Raw genomic sequence first — 19,947 nt, 5'->3', positions numbered from 1 at the left:
TTTAGTTAGATTATTAAGAAGTAAAAAAAATTGCATCGGTATTAAATCAAAATGACAATTTGGTCATTATTGATTTGATTTCATAAGAAAATTTGGAAAATGATACAAATAAAATTTTGATCAGATAAATGTGTAGTTTCTTCTTTGGGGCGTTTAGCCCTTCATGTAACCAAAAAAAAATCACAAATAATTTGTTTTATTTAATGTCACTATTGACAATTAAAACATTCAATAAGAACATTCAATGTAATGGATATTAAATCAAAATGCAAATTGGTAATTATTGATTAAATTTTATTAATATATTTGTGTAATGTTTTGTTGTAAATAAAATTCCACTTATTAAAAAACTAAAATCAATTTTAGCATTGAATTAAAATTAGGAAACAAATGATAATTATGATAATTATGTTAAACATTATTTAATAAAGTAAAAAGATATGTTTTTACCTAAAACATATGTATTCAATATATTCAAAATATAAATAATTAAATTTTATAGAGAATACTGTATGTATTCAATGCATTGAATCTATAGTATTTCTTTATTTGGAATGCTTAACGAGTGCCTCGGGGCACTCGTTAGCATGACCCTAAAAGATAATTGTAATACCCGGTATTATACCTACCTAATAGTGTTGCTAATTAAAATTGGTATATATGTTGGATAAGTATAATACACATTACACCAATAGGCTTGTTATAACAATCAAGTCAATTGGTGGCAATGAAGGGTATAACGGTCTTTTCACCCTTTAAATGAGACTAAGCCTTGTTTGGTTACTCATTCTATTGCCTTGCCAAAACCAGAATTTGTGAAAGAAGGAAGGTAGCATGAAAGGAGAAGAAGAAGAAGACCCATCCCAAGTTTCAACCTTGCATGCGCCCAAGATCAAGCATAAGTCCTGATTTTCGTCACTCCCATTTATGTTCTAGCCTCATCATTATCTTCTAGGAGAGTTCATAGTTTAAAAATGGGGTTTTAGCATTTTGGGAATATTGGGGTTTAGGGATTGAGTGATAATCCATGAAATCTAATGCCTAAACATCTTTTTTGTGTAAATTGTTGGTAGTATGTGGTAAATATTGGTTGTATGTACCATTACTCGTTGCATGCAGGTGGTTTAGAGGGGTAGAGGCACCCCATTACAGAACTAACGTGCTCTGCAATTTTTCTGCAAAATCGCTATCTCGATAAGCGAGCTCAGACCGCTAAGCGAGGTTTGGGAGTGAATTGCAGAAAACGCGAGCTCGCTAAGGGATATTTCGAAAGTGGAACCATTATGTTTTATGCCTGAGTTAGTGCGCTAGGATCCTGCTAAGCGAACCCTGCTGTGCAGGATTTTATACCAGTTTCCCTTGAGTGCAGTTTGGTTCCATAGTGAGAATCAAACTCCTCCCCAACTATTGTGGCATACCCCGAGGCTGTTTTAAAGGGTGAAATACTTTTGTAACCTTGTGATAGTCTTTACCTAATTATGTATGTGTGTAATATGTGTTAAGAATGAATTGTATCAATGGGATACAACTATCATAGTTATGCTTGACTAATGTACATATAAGATGAAACACATGGTATGATAACGATAATACAAGTATGATTATGGCTAAAGCTTATGTATGCTATGATGATACACATAATGTCGTGGATGATCTTTGACTTGTTTTCCTTCGTTCAGGTTGAAAGTTTGGTTGTGTGTACTATTGCGAATGGTACGATGTGATGTATGTTAGACTCGAAGTAGGCCAATCTACTAGGTGATAGGGTGCCGTTATTGTTGGACTTGTTTCCAAGGGTACCTTTGCGATATGCTTGTGAGGGCCTATATACAGTGTTTCCGAGTTGGCGGTACATATCAGCATTCTTGGTACAACTAACACACTTGAGCTACCATTGTAGTGTGCTTGTGAGAGTCTTCGAGGTATGTCTCACTTGGCGGTACACACTTAGCGTGATTGGTATGGTAGAGTAGTGATGCCAATTAGGCGATATCACTTGGTAACTCTCCTCTAGTGATGCCATGTAGGTTACATCATTAGGCTTTCGCCCGGTGGGCTTGTGTAGTTAATTAGACGTCTTCGCACTTGCGGAAATCATATTACGTATGGACAATGACGGGTCATGACGCCACCTAGGCAATGTCATTGATGTAACTCGTCACAGATGGACTCCACGTAGGATGTATTCGTTTCACCTAGCGATGGTCTTGTGCGAGTCTTTTGACGACAGACACTTGGTTACTCACCGAGGGTGTGTGGTGCAGCCTAGGTAGACTAGTTGTTGCTACTTATGGATTCCCCATACATGGGTATGGATTTGCATACTGGTTTGTATATGTTGTTTGTGTACTTGTGATATGATAAATCCTATGGTGGATGAATCACGTGTTTGCTCTGTACTTGTACCTGATGTGAGGATAAACCTCGGATGAATGGTGGATTCGATCTTGTGATGCATGTACCCTGTAGAACTGAGTGAACCCATGGGATAGGTGAACTCACTGAGATTTAGTAATCTCACCCCAATTCAATTCTCTTTTCAGGTGGTTCGAGGCAAGACCGATGCAAAGGCAAGATGGATTAGTCGCTTGATGACTCTTGGCTGGATGTTGTTATCTTTTGTTCTGTTTCGTGCTTTTCTAGTACTTGTATTTTGGATTATGTACTAGTACACGTTATGTATTATTTTGGCCATGATACATTCGGCTTTTGTACTATGTACTGATGATGTACTTTCTATTCTGCTGCTTATATATATGATGATGTTACGTACCATTATTAGCATTACACGCATATTATTCTAGACATGTATGTGTGGGGTGTTACAATAATATTGATCAGTATGAATTAAAAGATAACATATTATTGTAAAAACCGTCATTATTAAAAGATGTATATCATTATTAAAAGATAACATATTTTATTATAAAATTGAAAATATTAAATTATATTAAGAAAATGTACTCACCCAAAAATAAAAAATAAAATGATATAATCTAGTTGTATATATAATTAATTTAATTTATAATTAAAATTATTAATAATTTATTTAATGAAAAAAAATCATATTTTTTAAGCATAAATTACATTAGATAACTACTAAAAATATTGTCTATTTAATTGAACTAATTACAAATATTTCACGGGGGTAAACAAAAATAGTTTACATAAACATTTTTTAAAGAAAAACTATATTGCTTCCTTTCTACGAAATTAAAGTTTCATTATTATTTTTCTATATCTTCTTAAAATCTTTCTTAGTTAACAAATCTTCTCTTTCTTACTCACATTTTGTCTCTCTCTAAAATCTAAATCATGTATGTTCTCACAAGACGCATGAAATGGAGAAGACACATTTCAGATATTGATCCAACATCATAAATTTCTCCCACAATCCAATCCATTTCTTGCAAATCCATAATTTGCACCTTCTTTTCCACTTTCTCCTACAATAGAAACCACAAATGACAGTAACAAAAACAAAACATAGAATAACAACAACAAAAATAATAACAATATTAATAATAGCAATACAAAATTTTCCGCAACAGCAACCCTCGGTACAAAAAAGAATGTCAACTTACTTGTTGTCTTGAAAAGCATTTCGTGACAAAGATGATTGAAAGAATCCAAAGTTACTTAAGCCAGCAGAATCAAGAGCTTTTCCGATATGAATAACCAAATAATGAGGCATAACAACATTGTTTTTAATTTTAAAGATATTTTTTCAGTTCAAAACTCTAAAAGAAAATTAGAACAAAACCACATTGATTTTCTTTGATTTTGAGGAACTAATAACAGTCAATTGAATTTTTTTTCACATATAGAAAGGGAAAGAATAAATTTTTAAGAGGAAGATAATAATATGTAATAGAACTAATCAAATTTAACTACAGTTTACGATTGTTTTTTATTCTAATCTTTATTCTAAGTGTAATTCAATTATTGAGAGACCAAAGCAATTAAATTATTCTAATCTTTTTTATTTTAAACTTTACTCTCCCTCAAATTTGTTACTTGATGAAGCCTTGGATTTATCACTCTTCCTATTATTCTCTATCTACACATTGTGCACTGTGACAACCAAGAATACAGAGAGTACAATTATGAAAAAAAACAAAAAAAAAACATTATGAGTAATCAAAATGTAACAATACTTACGGTTTCACAGATAGCAGAGGGATTGCTTGATCCAAGTGCAACTGAAGTAGAACTTCGGTACACAAAGTAGCTAAATAAGCACAAACATAATATTAGGTTTCCTTAGAAATCTTTTCCAAAACAACCTGCAGATTAAAGATCCAACATTATTATTATCGACAGCCAATTTCATTCGTAAACGCCGACCTTGAACCTCCTAACAAACATTATATTATACATGCAAAGAAAGTTGTTGCATAGTTAGATTGATATATATATATATATATATATATATATATATATATATATATATATATATATATATATATATATATATATATATGAGGAGGGATCAAATTACACCCGAAGAGTTACACCACGAGTTACACTCGTTCAATAACTACATCTCGAATTAATATTTTTCAAATTCAACCGTTGGATTGAAACATAATATCATATAGATCATACCTATAAAGTTTGAGCTTAATCTATAATGATTTACTATGTCATTGAATTACATCAAAATTAACGTTATATGAAAGCTCATTTTGACGTTAATCTTTGGATATCTTGATGTTATAGTAAATCATTATAGATTAAGCTCAAACTTTATAGGTATGATCTATATGATATTACGTTTCAATCCAACGGTTGAATTTAAAAAATATTAATTCGAGATGTAGTTATTGAACGAGTGTAACTCGTGGTGTAACTCTTCGGGTGTAATTTGATCCCTCCTCTATATGTATATATATATATATATATATATATATATATATATATATATATATATATATATATATATATCACAAGATGAACAAAAGTTGCAAAATTAACAATTGTAAAAACTTGTTTGTACCATGTCGTTCATAGCATTCAAAGAAGCCTTTACATCTGCAACAGTTTCGAACGAAACAAACCCGTAGCCACAAGATTTTCCAGTGTTCCTTTTATAGAGAACATTGGCACTTGGTAAGACTTTTTGCTCGACAAAGGCCTCTTTGATAACTTGGGAAGTCATGTCCCAACTGAGGTTTTCCTGAATAACCTTACCTCCAACATTATGTTCACCATCACACCCATTGCCATTAGGATTGAATTATGATTGTTTGTTCAATGCAGTAAAAAGAAAGCCAATTGGATGAGAACTGCAATTGAATAATTGGTCGACTTGGATCGACATATTTGAGTTTATCCACTAATTAGGTTTTGGATTGGGATTGGTGGAAAGAGATTGAGAATCAAAATGAATGAAGAAGATGAAGAAAAATAGTGAACAAAGAAGATGAAGAAAAATAGTTTTGGATTGTTGTGCTATTGTGTTTGAGGAAAATGAATTCAAATAAAAATGAAAAGTTGGAGGATGCTGAAAAGTTGTATTGGGTTAGAAAATGGAATTTTTGAAAAACCGATGTTAGAATGTGAAGCGACAGGCAAGTTGAAACTTCCCATATGGCCCAAGTAGATTAAATTTGATCCAAAATCTGTGTCTTCACATTAATGAGAGAAATGATAAAATAATATAAAAATAATAATAAAATAGTATAAGAAACTTTCTTTTTATAGAAGAAATATAAATAGATGAATGCATGAGAGAAAGACAAGTGGCAAACTTGGCAAAGTACTCATCTTGCTTTTTTCTATTGTATGATTCAAAGCAAACACAATTCAAATGGAACAAAGAAATATGCATGCGATTATAATCTTAAATAAAGCAATAATGAAATTACACAACATTCAAAAGAGTGCGTATTTGATTGAATTTGATTTCAAACCTATATTTAAAGCAAATACAAAATTCAAAAGGGAACAAAGAAAGCATGCGATTAACAAGAACAGTGAAATATTCGATTATAACTTAAAATAGCGCAAATTGATAAAGAAAAGAGGGGGGAAATCAATGACCAAACTAGAATTTAAGTAAACAAAATGAATAAAAAAACAACAGTTACAATACTATAACATGATTTAGAGCTCATTTATAGAAATCCTCATTTTCAAAGGGATCAAATTTGATTATAACCTAAATTCAATTCAAAACAAAATTCAAAGGGAAGAAATAAATGTGCATGTGATTATAATCTAAAATAAAGCAACAATGAAATACACAACATTCAAAAGAATGCGTATTTGATTGCATTTGATTTATAACCTAAATTCAAAGCAAACACAAAATTCAAAAGGGAAGAGAGAAAGCATGCGATTATCAAGAAGAATAAAGATTCATAACCTAAAATAACGCAAATTGACAAAGAAAAGAGGAGGAAAATCAATGACAAAACTAGAATTTAAGTAAAAAAAATGAAAAAAAAACAACAGTTACAACACTATAACATGATCCATATTTTATTTATAGAAAACTCCATTTTCAAAGGGATCAAATTTGATTATAACCTAAATTCAAAGCAAAAATAAAATTCAAAGGGAACAAATAAATGTACATATGATTATAATCTAAAATAAAGCAACAATGAAATTATACAACATTCGAAAGAGTGCGTATTTGATTGCATTTGATTTATATCATAAATTCAAAGCAAACACAAAATTCAAAAGGGAACAGAGAAAGCATGCGATTAACAAAAACAATGAAAGATTCGATTATAACTTAAAATAACGCAAATTGATAAAGAAAAGAGGAGGAAAATCAATGACAAAACTATAATTTAAGTCAACAAAATGAAAAAAAAAAAAACAACAACAAAAAACAACAACTACAACACTATAACATGATTCAGAGTTCATTTACAGAAAATCCATTTTCAAAGGGAACAAATTTGATTATAACCTAAATTCAAAGCAAAACAAAACTCAAAGGGAAAAATTAAATGTGCATGTGATTATAATCTAAAATAAAGCAACAATGAAATTACATAGCATTCAAAAGAGCATTTGATTTATAACCTAAATTCAAGGCAATCACAATTCAAATGAAACAAAGAAATAAGCATATGCGATCATAATCTAAAATAAAGCGATAATGAAATTACACAACATTCAAAATAATGTGTATTTGACTGTATTTGATTTATAACCTAAATTGAAAGCAAACGCAAAATTCAAAAGGGAACCTAGAAAGCATGCTATTAACTAGAACAATGAAAGATTTGATTACAACCTAAAATAACGCAAATTGATAAAGAAAAAAGGAGTAAAACCTATGACAAAACTAGAAATTAAGTCAACAAAATAAAAAAAAATCACTTACAACACTATAACATGATTAAAAGTTCATTTACAAAAAACTCTATTTTCAAAGGTAACAAATTTGATTATACCCTAAATTCAAAGGGAACAAATAAATGTGCGTGTGATTATTATCTAAAATAAAGCAACAATGAAATTACATAACATTCAAAAGAGCATTTGATTTATAACCTAAATTTAGAAAAAGGTGATACATTTGATAAGCTAATTACTATTAGGGAACAGAAGAAGAGTCCTTTACCGATACGCTATACCGCACTATTGACAATCTAGGATCAATTCATTGCAAACTCCGATTCCGCTCAATAAAAATTTGAGGTTATTTTCAAAACCACTTCGCAACAATATGGAAAACTTCCGCTTATGATAAAAAAATATGCAGAAATAAAAATAATTAACAAGCAAAGTGTAAAAGTAGTAAAAAAACAAATCAGAAATTAAAGCAAATGCGATTAAATCAGAAATTAAAGCAAATACAATTCAAATGGAACAAAAAAATATGCATGCGATTATGATATAAAATAAAGCAACAAAAAAATTATACAAAATTCAAAATATTGTATATTTGATTGCATTTGATTTATAACCTAAATTCAAAGCAAACACAAAACTCAAAAGGGAACAGAGAAAGCATGCCATTAACAAGAACAATGAAAGATTAGATTGTAACCTAAAATAATGCAAATTGATAAAGAAAAGAGGAGGAAAATCAAAGACAAAACTAGAAGTTAATTAGTAAACAAAATAAAAAACTTGAGCTTAAACACTATAACATGATTCAGAGTTCATATAAAAAAAATTCCATTTTCAAAGGGAACAAATTTGATTAAAACCTAAACTCAAATAAAAAACAAAATTCAAGCGGAACATATAAATGTGCATGTGAATATAATCTTAAATAAAACAACAATGAAATTACACAACATTCAAAAGAGCATTTTGATTTATAACCTAAATTTAAAGCAAACACAATTAAAATGGAACAAAGAAATATGCATGCGACTATAATCTAAAATAAAGCAGTAATGAAATTACACAACATTCAAAAGAATGCGTATTTGATTGCATTTGATTTATAACCAAAATTCAAAATAAACACAAAATTCAAAAGGCAACAGAGAATGCATGTGATTAACAAGAACAACGAAAGATTCGATTATAACCTAAAATAACGCAAATTGATAAAGAAAAGAGGAGGAAAATCAATGGCAAAACTAGAATTTAAATCAACAAAATGAAAAAAAACAAAACAAAAAAACATCAGTTACATATAAAATGATTCAGAATTCGTTTAAAGAAAACTCTAATTTCAAAGCGAACAATTTGATTATAACCTATAAATTCAAAGATAAAAAAAATTAAAAGGATCAAATAAATGTGCATGGGATTATAATATAAAATAAAGTAACAATGAATTTACACAACATTCAAAAGAGCATTTGATTTATAGCCTAAATTTAAAGCAAACACAATTCAAATGGAACAAAGAAATATGCATGCGGTTATAATGTAAAATAAAGCAACAATGAAATTACACAATATTAAAAAGAATGTGTATTTGATTGCATTTGATTTATAACCTAAATTCAAAGCAAACACAAAATTCAAAAGGGAACAGAGAAGGCATGTGATTAACAATAACAATGAAAAATTCGATTATAACCTAAATTACCAAATTGAATCTCCTCTCACCGGTTGGGATCCCATCTTCGAGCGCTTTAGTGTTGGATTCCAGTACTTGAGTTTCACTAGCTTGGACATCTAATTTTGAAGCTTTAGAGTTGGACTCCAATATTTGAGCTTCACTGTTGGCTCTTTGAGATTTGTGAGGCTTTGATCTGCGACACTTGTTTATGCCCGTAATTGGATCGGCCACTGGCTGGATCTGCTAATGGTTGATCTGTGATGCCATTGTTTCACAATCCCAATGAACCTACGAGAGTCATACATTCAATAAGCTTCAGGAAATTAAATAAGCTAACTAATTTAGAAAAAGGTGATGCATTCGATAAGCTAATTACTATTAGGGAACAGAAAAAGAGTCCTTTACCTCTACACTATACCGCGCTATTGACAATCTAGGATCAGTTCATTGCAAACACCGACTGTGATTAACAAAAATTTGAATATTATTTTCAAAACCATTTCGCAACGATGTGGAAAACTTCCGCTTACGATTAAAAATATGCAAAAAAAAAATATTAAAAAGCAAAGTGTAAAAGTAGTAAAAAACAAATCAAAAATAAAAACGCAGAAGATAAAAACAAATTATTTTTGAAACAGAATGATTCTATCTGCTTCTACATTTTCTAATATTGATTTGTTTGATTTATAAAAATATTTTTGATCCTAGTCTACAAAATGTTCCACTTAAAATCAAACATAACCCATACTTTAACATTTATACCATAGATAGGATAAACACAAAAAATAAGGTAAAATGATAAAAAAACTAACGACATACCTTAGAATCTGCTTATTTAAAATCTGCCCATTCAAAGGTATTAGAGCAGCTAAGCTCTTCCAAAGTACATTCTACAGAATAAGCACCAGATAGCTTGTTCTTGGAGACTCTAAGAACATAGGGGTGTAAAAGAAACTCAACCCAGTGCGGAAAATAGTTACGTTGAATTCTTCTCCAATTTGCGCACTCATTGCGTTGAATAAAATGAAACCTTCAAATGCATAATCCTCTTCTATATTCATGTATTTCTTGGAGGAAGGTTATCCTTCCTTTGGAAGGCAACATAGATATCCCCGAATTCAGTCTTGTGGAAATAACCGTCTCCCCGGAACTTAGGTTCTTTTCCTTAGTGAATTTGGTCCAACCTGACCCTAGCCTAAAACGGTCTTTTCCCTTACCCTTCTGAACATGATGAGTGATTGGCCAACTTTAATTATGAAAATCATATAGGGTTATGTCCTTCATATAGGACAAGGATTCTTCAGTTAGGTTTGTGTCCTCCTTAGATGACTCTTCAGGTAGGGTTGTGTACTTCTTAGATGACTCTTCAGGTAGGGTTGTGTCCTTCTTAGATGACTCTAGTGGATTCTTATGATAGGAAGGAAATACTCCTCCATTATCCATTGAGCTTAATATCGGTAAATAAAGACCTTCTTTAAGTCACTGTAAGTAAGAGTCTTCATAAAGAAACCATATTTATTTTCCTACCTTTTAAATGCTTTAAGTTTGTTAGGATCCACTTCATTGTCGTCGACGGGTCTCAAATTTATCTTTGTGAAAAACTCTACGTATTCATCATCAACATGAAAGCTGATGCCAAAATCCGACAATCATAGGCGTTGGAACCATCGGTAGCTTTTATGCAATCTATTATTACATTGTCATTAGATTTACCAGCGTTTTCAGCGTAACTGTTTGGGGGAAAGTAGACATATGCGTCAATCTCGGGATCGAATGGCAAGTGACCAGGGCATTTCATCCATAACTATTTCTCATTCACATCTAGTAGAAGACGATATATAGACGCCATTGTTCCTACAAAGAAAAATAAAACAAAATCAATGACAAAATAGAATTTAAGTCAAAAAAATGAAGAAAAAAAACATCAGTTATATATAACATGATTCAGAGTTCATTTACAGAAAACTCAATTTTCAAAGTGAACAAATTTGATTATAACTTAAATTCAAAGTAAAAACAAAATTCAATGGGAACAAATAAATGTGCATGTGATTATAATATAAAATAAAGCGACAATGAAATTACACAACATTCAAAAGAGCATTTAATTTATAACTTAAATTCAAAGCAAACACAATTCAAATGGAACAAAAAATATGCATGCGATTATGATCTAAAATAAAGCAACAATAAAATTACACAACATTCAAAATATTGCGTATTTGATTGCATTTGATTTATAACCTAAATTCAAAGCAAACACAAAACTCAAAAGGGAACAGAGAAAGCATGCGTTTTTACAAGAACAATGAAAGATTCGATTATAACCTAAAATAACGCAAATTGACAAAGAAAATAGGAGAAAAATCAATGACAAACATAGAAGTTAATTAGTAAACAAAATAAATTAAAAACGGAAAAAAAAAACATCAGTTACAACACTGTAACATGATTCATAGCTCATTTACAGAAAACTCCATTTTCAAAGTGAACAAATTTGATTATAACCTAAATTCAAAGAAAAAACAAAATTCAATGGAAACAAATAAATGTGCATGTGATTATATTATAAAATAAAGTAACAATAAAATTACACAACATTCAAAAGAGCATTTAATTTATAACTTAAATTCAAAGCAAATACAATTCAAATGGAACAAAAAATATGCATGCGATTATGATTTAAAATAAAGCAACAATAATTTTAAAAAAAAATTCAAAATATTGCGTATTTGACTGCATTTAATTTATAACCTAAATGCAAAGCAAACACAAAACTCAAAAGGGAACATAGAAAACCTGCGATTTACAAGAAGAATGAAAGATTCGAATATAAGCTAAAGTAACGCAAATTGATAAAGTAAAGAGGAGGAAAATCAATGACAAAACTAGAAGTTAAATAGTAAACAAAATAAATAAAAAAACGGAAAAAAAACATTAGCTTAAACACTATAACATGATTCAAAGTTCATTTAAAGAAAATTCCATTTTCAAAGGGAACAAATTTGATTACAACCTAAATTCAAAGCAAAAAAAAATCAAGCGGAACCTATAATTGTGCATGTGATTATAATCTTAAATAAAGCAACAATGTAATTACACAACATTCAAAAGAGCATTTGATTTATAATCTAAATTCAAAGAAAACACAATTCAAATGGAACAAAGAAATATGCATGCGATTATAATCTAAAATAAAGCAGTAATAAAATTACACAACAATCAAAAGAATGCATTTGATTTATAACCCAAATTCAAAGAAAACACAAAATTCAAAAGGGAACAAAGAAAGCATGTGATTAACAAGAACAACGAAAGATTCGATTATAACATAAAACAACACAAATTGATAAAGAAAAGAGGAGGAAAATCAATGGCAAAACTAGAATTTAAATCAACAAAATGAAAAAAAAAAACATTAGTTACATATCAAATGATTCAGAGTTCATTTACAGAAAACTCTAATTTCAAAGCGAACAAATTTGATTATAACCTAAATTCAAAGATAAAACAGAATTAAAAAGGAAGAAATAAATGTGCATGGAATTATAATATAAAATAAAGCAACAATGAATTTACACAAAATTCAAAAGAGCATTTGATTTATAGCCTAAATTTAAAGTAAACACAATTCAAATGGAACATAGAAATATGCATGCGATTATAATGTAAAATAAAGCAACAATGAAATTACACAACATTAAAAAGAATGCGTATTTGATTGCATTTGATTTATAACCTAAATTCAAGGCAAACACAAAATTCAAAAGGGAGCAGAGAAAGCATGTGATTAACAAGAACAATGAAAAATTCGATTATAACCTAAAATACCAAATTGAATCTCCTCTCACCGGTTGGGATCCCATCTTCAACCGCTTTAGTGTTGGATTCTAGTACTTGAGCTTCGCTAGCTTGGACGTTTAATTTTGAAGCTTTAGAGTTGGACTCCAGTATTTGAGCTTCAATGTTAGATCTTTGAGATTTGCGAGACTTTGATCTGCGACACTTGTTCCTACCCGGAATTGGATCCGCCACTGACTGGATCTGCTAGTGGTTGATCTGTGATGCCATTGTTTCACCATCCCAATGAACCTACAAGAGTCATACATTCAATAAGCTTCAGGAAATTAAATAAGCTAACTAATTTATAAAAAGGTGATGCATTCGATAAGATAATTACTATTAGGGAACAGAAAAATAGTCCTTTACCGCTACGCTATACCGCACTATTGACAATCTAGGATCAGTTCATTGCAAACGCCGACTGTGATCAACAAAAATTTGAATATGATTTTCAAAACCATTTCACAACGATGTGGAAGACTTCCGCGTACGATTAAAAATATGCAAAAAAAAACAATTAAAAAGCAAAGTGTAAAAGTAGTAAAAAAAACAAATCAAAAATTAAAACGCAGAAGATAAAAACAAATCATTTTTGAAACAAAATGATTCTATCTGCTTCTACATTTTCTAATATTGATTTGTTTGATTTGTAAAAATATTTTTGATCCTATTCTACAAAATGTTCCACTTATACACAATAAAACAAAAAATAAGGTAAAACATTCGATAAAAAATAACAAGATACCTTAGAATCTGCCCATTTAAAATATGCCCAATCAAAGGTATTAGAGCAGTTAAGCTCTTCCAAAGTACCTACTACAAAAGAAACACCAAAAACACCTTGTATATTGGATTTCCGAACTTTCATATTTCTAGATAGCTTGGTCTTGGAGTCTCTAAGAACATAGGGGTGTACAAGAAACTAACCCAGTGCGGAAAATAGATACGTTGAGTTCTTCTCCAATTTGCGCACTCACTGCGTTGAATTCTTCTCCAAATTTTAATATGGAAATCATACAGGGTTATTTCCTTCATATAGGACTCTGGAAGGGATTCTTCAAGTAGGTTTTTGTCCTCCTTAGATGACTCTTTAGGTAGGGTTGTGTCCGTGTTAGATGACTCTTCAGGTAGTCTTGTCTCCTTCTTAAATGACTCTAGTGGATTCTTAGGATAGGAGGGAAATACTCCTCCATTGTCCATTGAACTTAATATCGGTAAATAAAGACCTTTCTTTAAGTCAATGTAAGTAAAAGTCTTCATAAAGAAACCATATTTATTGTCATCCCTTTTAAATTCTTCATGTTCATTAGGATCCACTTCATTGTCATCGACGGGTGTCAAATTTATCTTTGTGAAAAACTCTACGTATTCATCATCAACATGAAAGTTGATTGCCAAAACCCGACAAAGAGAGGCGTTGGAACCATCGGTAGCTTTTATGCGATCTATTATTACTTTGTCATTAGATTTACCAGCGTTTTCGGCGTAACTGTTTGGGGAAAGTAAACATATGCGTCAATCTAGGGATCGAATGGCAAGTGACCAGGGCATTTCATCCATAATTATTTGTCATTCACATCTAGAAGACGATATCTCGACGCCATATGCGTCAAGAAATAAACATATGCGTCAATCTTTTGAATGTTTATTTGATTGCATTTAATTTGTAACCTAAATTCAAAGCAAACACAAAATTCAAATGGGAACAGAGAAAGCATGCGATTAACAAAGACAATGAGAGATTCGATTATAGCCTAAAATAACGCAAATTAATAAAAAAAGAGGAGGAAAATCATTGACAAAACTAGAATTTAGGTCTTCAAAATGAAAAAAAAAAAAACAAAAAAACATCAGTTACAACACTATAACATGATTCATAGTTCATTTAGAGGCCAAGAAACTAGAGTTTTATTATTTAATCTCATGCAACATAGGTTTGTACTTCTTTAAGTACTTGTCATTTATTTTTCAGAATTTGATATTCAGGAACCAATTCTTTAACTTCATAAGAATTACTTGAAAACACTTGAATGATTCAGAATGGACCTTCCCAATTTGGTGACCATTTACCTAAATTTCTATCTTTTTGATACATAGGCAAAATAAATTTCCAAAAATAATCACCAACTATAAAGGCTTTCAACTTAACCTTTTTAATGTAGGCCTTTGTTATTCTCTTATTTTGTCTTATAAGAACTTTCAGAGCATCTAACCTTTCCTCATCTAAATCAGCTAACTCATCTAGCATCATATTCCAATAATGGTCATAAGGAATTTCAACAGGCCTTTGAATTCAAGTTGACTCTAAATAAATTTAGACATACAAGATAGCATCATTACCAAATGTTAATCGAAATGGAGTATAATTAGTTGCCTCTTTATGGGAATTTCGACAAGTCTATAATATTTGTCCTAAAGTCTTGTGCCAATTCTTTGGATTTTGACCCACCTATTTTTTAATTAGGCCAATTATAGTTTTGTTAGCTGCTTCGACTTGGCCATTTGCTTGAGCATAATAAGGAGTAGAAGTGAAAAGTTTAATTTTGAAGGTTGAGAAAAACACAAGAAAGGGGGTTTGAATTGGGTTTTCAAAAACTTTTTCTTTTAGAAAAACTAGTCTCCAAAACAAATAAGATAGACAATATGAGAAAGAGAAATGACACTTCTAGTTTATACAAGTTCAACTTAGAAAAGGTTAATCTTGTCCACTCGCCATGGTGAATTCGCCTTAGAAAAGGACTTAATACACTAATCTTGAAATTACAAACAACCTCTAAGAGTATAGAAAGACACCTTAGCCCTCTCAAGTATTCAGACTAACAACCTAGTCACTTGAGAAAACAAATCTCAATAGATTTACAATAGAGAGTGTTTACAAGAATTGCTTCTAAATAAGTAGAATGAAACAAAGTGAAGAACAAATGTTAACACAACTAACAAGCAACAACTCTTGTGTTCTAGAGATTTTCTTAGAAATAGATTTCTCACGATGGAGTGTTTATAATAGTATCTCTCTAATTTCTTTCTTTTTTCTTTCACGTTGAAGTTTGTATGGAGTATTTGAATAATAGTTGAGTAAATTCACAATACTTGAACCACTTCACAGTAAAATGAGCTCCTTTTCTTCAATGGCGAGTGCCTTTATATATCATTCTAAAAAAATAGATCGTTAAGAAGGACAAAATGTTACTTTCCTTACCAGTCGACATAACAGCTCAAATGTGATTGTGGGAGACAAAGAGCATACAAAAATTGGGTTCATAGAAACGTCCTTGCAGTAGTGGAGAAAGTGGTATAATATTATACCATTACGCTTCTAGCGCAAGTTTCTGATCTTTCATTTAAAAATATACTTCTAATATGAAGTAATAAGAGCATGGAAGAGAACAAGTAACGCGAATGTCCTAAGAAAATTCTTGACTTCTTATCTGGAAGAGTAGCTTATCTTAGAAACCCTAGAAAATTCTTTTCTAACGAACATTCAACATTCTTTAGAACTGCTGGTGTTCCTTAAGAAATGGATGAATAGTTCTTCTGAGGTGTGCCAATGTTGATTCTGATGATCTTTAGATAGCAATCCATAATTAACCAAAATAATTAATCTGCACACTCAAGAAACTATTAGAGTATAAAATTGTTGCATATAAAATATATGTATCGTTATCATCAAAACTAAATATTGAGTGTAGAACCAAATCTTGTTCGAACATATTCCTAAGTTTGTTTAAAAAACAACCATCTTTTGACCAATAAAAATTGTGTTTTTATCACTGGTTAAGGTTTCAGGATCAACATTGATCAAAGGAACAACACCTACCAACTTGGTGAAATAATAAATACAAACCAAAATGTATATATGACCTTTGAAAGATGTAGGTCAAATTTCCCCCAATTAAATCTAAAGTCCAACCTCTAAACGAACAAGTCTTGACAATAGAGTGCAACTCACTTGCAGGAACATGCTGAATGTTTGCATGGTTTTTACACTCTTAACAACCCTTTGCAAATTTGACACAGTCTTTCAACATAGTTAGCCAGTATAGACCTTGTCGAAACAACAACCATTTCATCGCGTGGCCAACTTGATGATCACCACTTGACCTACTACGGACAACACAAGTTGCTAAATAAGCTTTACTCTCACTAAGAAATTTTAGCAAGATTCCATCAAGAGTCTTTTTCAATAATACGTTCTCAATAATCACATAATTGTAGAAGTTTCAACTGTTGTTCGCACTCTGAAGTAGAAAACACCAAGACAAAATATAACATAATGCCTTATATTGGATTTCTCGATCTGTCATCCCTGTTGAATTTTCCAAAAGATCAACAATTGGTCTTCGCCAATCATTTGTTGAGAGATAGTTAATGGAAAAAAATTCTACACGGTTTTTTAAGTCATCTGACTCTTCTACCCCACCATTTTTCACTTTGACAACTCAAAAGGGAAAAAATTGGTCGAAGTCAACTTCTCTTTTACTTTAATCAATTCTTCTAATATTTTCTTAGAAAATCTGTAACCAAAATCAATGTATGCTAAATCATTGGCTTTTTGGATTTCGACTTGTGGTACATGTTTGATGTCAACTTCAAAACTTTTCTATTGGGCTATACCTAGTTTCAGCATAGTTCAAAACTCGACTAAGGTAATAAATGAATCTTTTGAAACCATCATCATCCTCTTGAGATAACATACTTCCAATTGTCAATCCAGATGCAGAAATATATAGTTTCATAGACCTATTTATTATAAAAGGTAAAAAGGCAGGGGGATTCGTCAAATAACTCTTAATATGATCAAAAGCTTGTTGATGTTATGGTTCACATCTAAGTCATTCTTCTCCCTTTTAGCACAGTAGTAGCAAAAATGCCTTTTTTCTGCCACTTAGATTTGAAATGAATCTCCTCATGAAATTGATCTTGCCCAACAAAAACTGAATTTGCTTCTTATTCGATGGCGAGCTTGTGTTGAGTATCACCTTTGTCTTTCTTAGGTTTATTTTTATGCCTTTTGTGAACCACAAAGCCTAAAAAATTGCCTGCATGGACTTAAAACATTTTAATGGATTCATTTTTAGTCCATATTTCCTCATTCTTTCAATGGCCCGTCAAAGGCGGTCTAAATGGTCATTTTTCAAGAGGATTTTACAACTATGTCATAAATATAAACTCGCATGAAGGTTTCAATGAAATCATGAAACATATTATTCATTATCCTTTGGTATGCTTCACTAACATTAAGTAGACCAAAAGATATTACTACCCATTCATAGGTTCCCAACACCCTAGGACTTCTTCTGCAATAAATATTTGGTTATATGTAAAATAACCATCTAAAATTTCCAATGGTGTTCCATGGAATTTATGATATATACAAAAACCTCTCTTCTTCCTCTTCCAATGGTGGCACCTTTAGGCCTTTTGACATTATTATTTGACCATCGAAAACTATTAGATAAAAAAATTCAGCACATTTAGTTATATCCAAAGTGTAAGTTTTTGTGATAAACATTTCATTTCTACTTGGTTCAACAAGGCATTCCCACTCGAAGGTCTTAAGACCTTACAAACGTAGGGAGGTCCTGGCTACAATTTTTCCAGATTAATCTCATTTTCTTCGACGTACTTAAAAACTATGTCGAGTTCTTAATTATGATCCTCTATTTCTACATAAGCAACTTTTGTCCTAGGATGTCGATTTATTCTAGCCTTTTCTAATATAGTCTTCTCATCCTTCAGGTATTCGACCTGTTTAACCCTATCCTCTAATTGGGCCATACCCTTAGGTATTAAGTATCTAACTTCTTCCTAATGGAATAATTTAACCCACATGCAGCCATTTTAACCAACTCATGTTTAGGCACTTGAGTAAAGCCCCTTGACTTCATCAATCTAAACCTATTGAGATAATCATCTATTGGTTCATATGATTTTTGTTTCACACTAGCTAACCCTTTCAGGCTAATTTTTTACTGACCCGTGTAAAACTTCCCATGGAACAATCTCTCTAGTTGATTCTAATTATAGATGGAATTTGGAGGGAGAGTCGTAAACCATGTAAAAAAGTAAAAATATTCTTGGTCAAAGAATTAGGGAAATATTTCATCTTTAAATTTTCATTACTAGCCATATCACATGCTTATGTCTGGTATCAAGCAATATGTTTGACAGTAGATTGAATAATGTCACTTGTAAATTTAGTGAACTTAGGTATTTTTCAAACCATGGGGAGTTCAGTTTGCAAGACATATTCAGATAATGCAGACACAGATTTTGGCTTATGAAAATCAACATTTAAACAATTTTGAGTTAGGATTTGTGCAACCAACTTAGTTATGTTATCCCCCCCCCCCAATTATTTTGTTGGACTCTTCTAATTATGTTGTCTACGTCTTTGTTTCTCTTTACCAACACACATCTTCGACTACCCCATGTATAGGTTTTTCAAATGGTTGGGATGCAACTTCTTATTGCACTTGGTTATTAAGAACCGACTGAATAGGCACTTCTAGAGCACCAAAAATGTCAGCAATTTGACTCATTTGACGTGCCAACTGCTCGTAACTAAGATTGGTATTTTTTATCAAAGAATTAAACAATGTACTAATTTGTTGAAACATCATATTAACCATATCATATTTATTTTCATCCATTTATTGCTTTACAGCCAAAAGGAAATTATTTGTCAAAGGAGGTATACATTGAGGGACGTATCCCAATCCCCCATAAGGTTAACCCATTTTCCCAAGACTATTTATAGAAGACCTTGATGCCATGCATGGATGAAAAGGATATGCAACCTCCATTGTATTATCTGCGTATATTGACGCATTAGCTTATAGGTCTACCATCATTACAATTTACATGCCATATGGATACTCCCTACCACTAGGGAAAGTGTAAAACTTGGTAGAAATGGAGGCCGATAACCTTCTACAATGGTTTGTGTAACCACAAGATCAATAGGAAAATTAGTTGGTGGTGGTATCAACATTTCTAGTGTTGCAATTGAACCCAACACCAAACTTACAATAAGAGCAATTATTTCAACAGTTGTTGAAGTGTCTGTACCACCAATCGTCATTTCGATTGTTGAAGTGTCTAGGGAGGAC

Source organism: Vicia villosa, linkage group LG3 (assembly GCF_029867415.1).
Source record: "Vicia villosa cultivar HV-30 ecotype Madison, WI linkage group LG3, Vvil1.0, whole genome shotgun sequence".
NCBI lineage: Eukaryota > Viridiplantae > Streptophyta > Magnoliopsida > Fabales > Fabaceae > Vicia > Vicia villosa.
Note: the sequence above shows the minus strand (reverse complement) of the source record.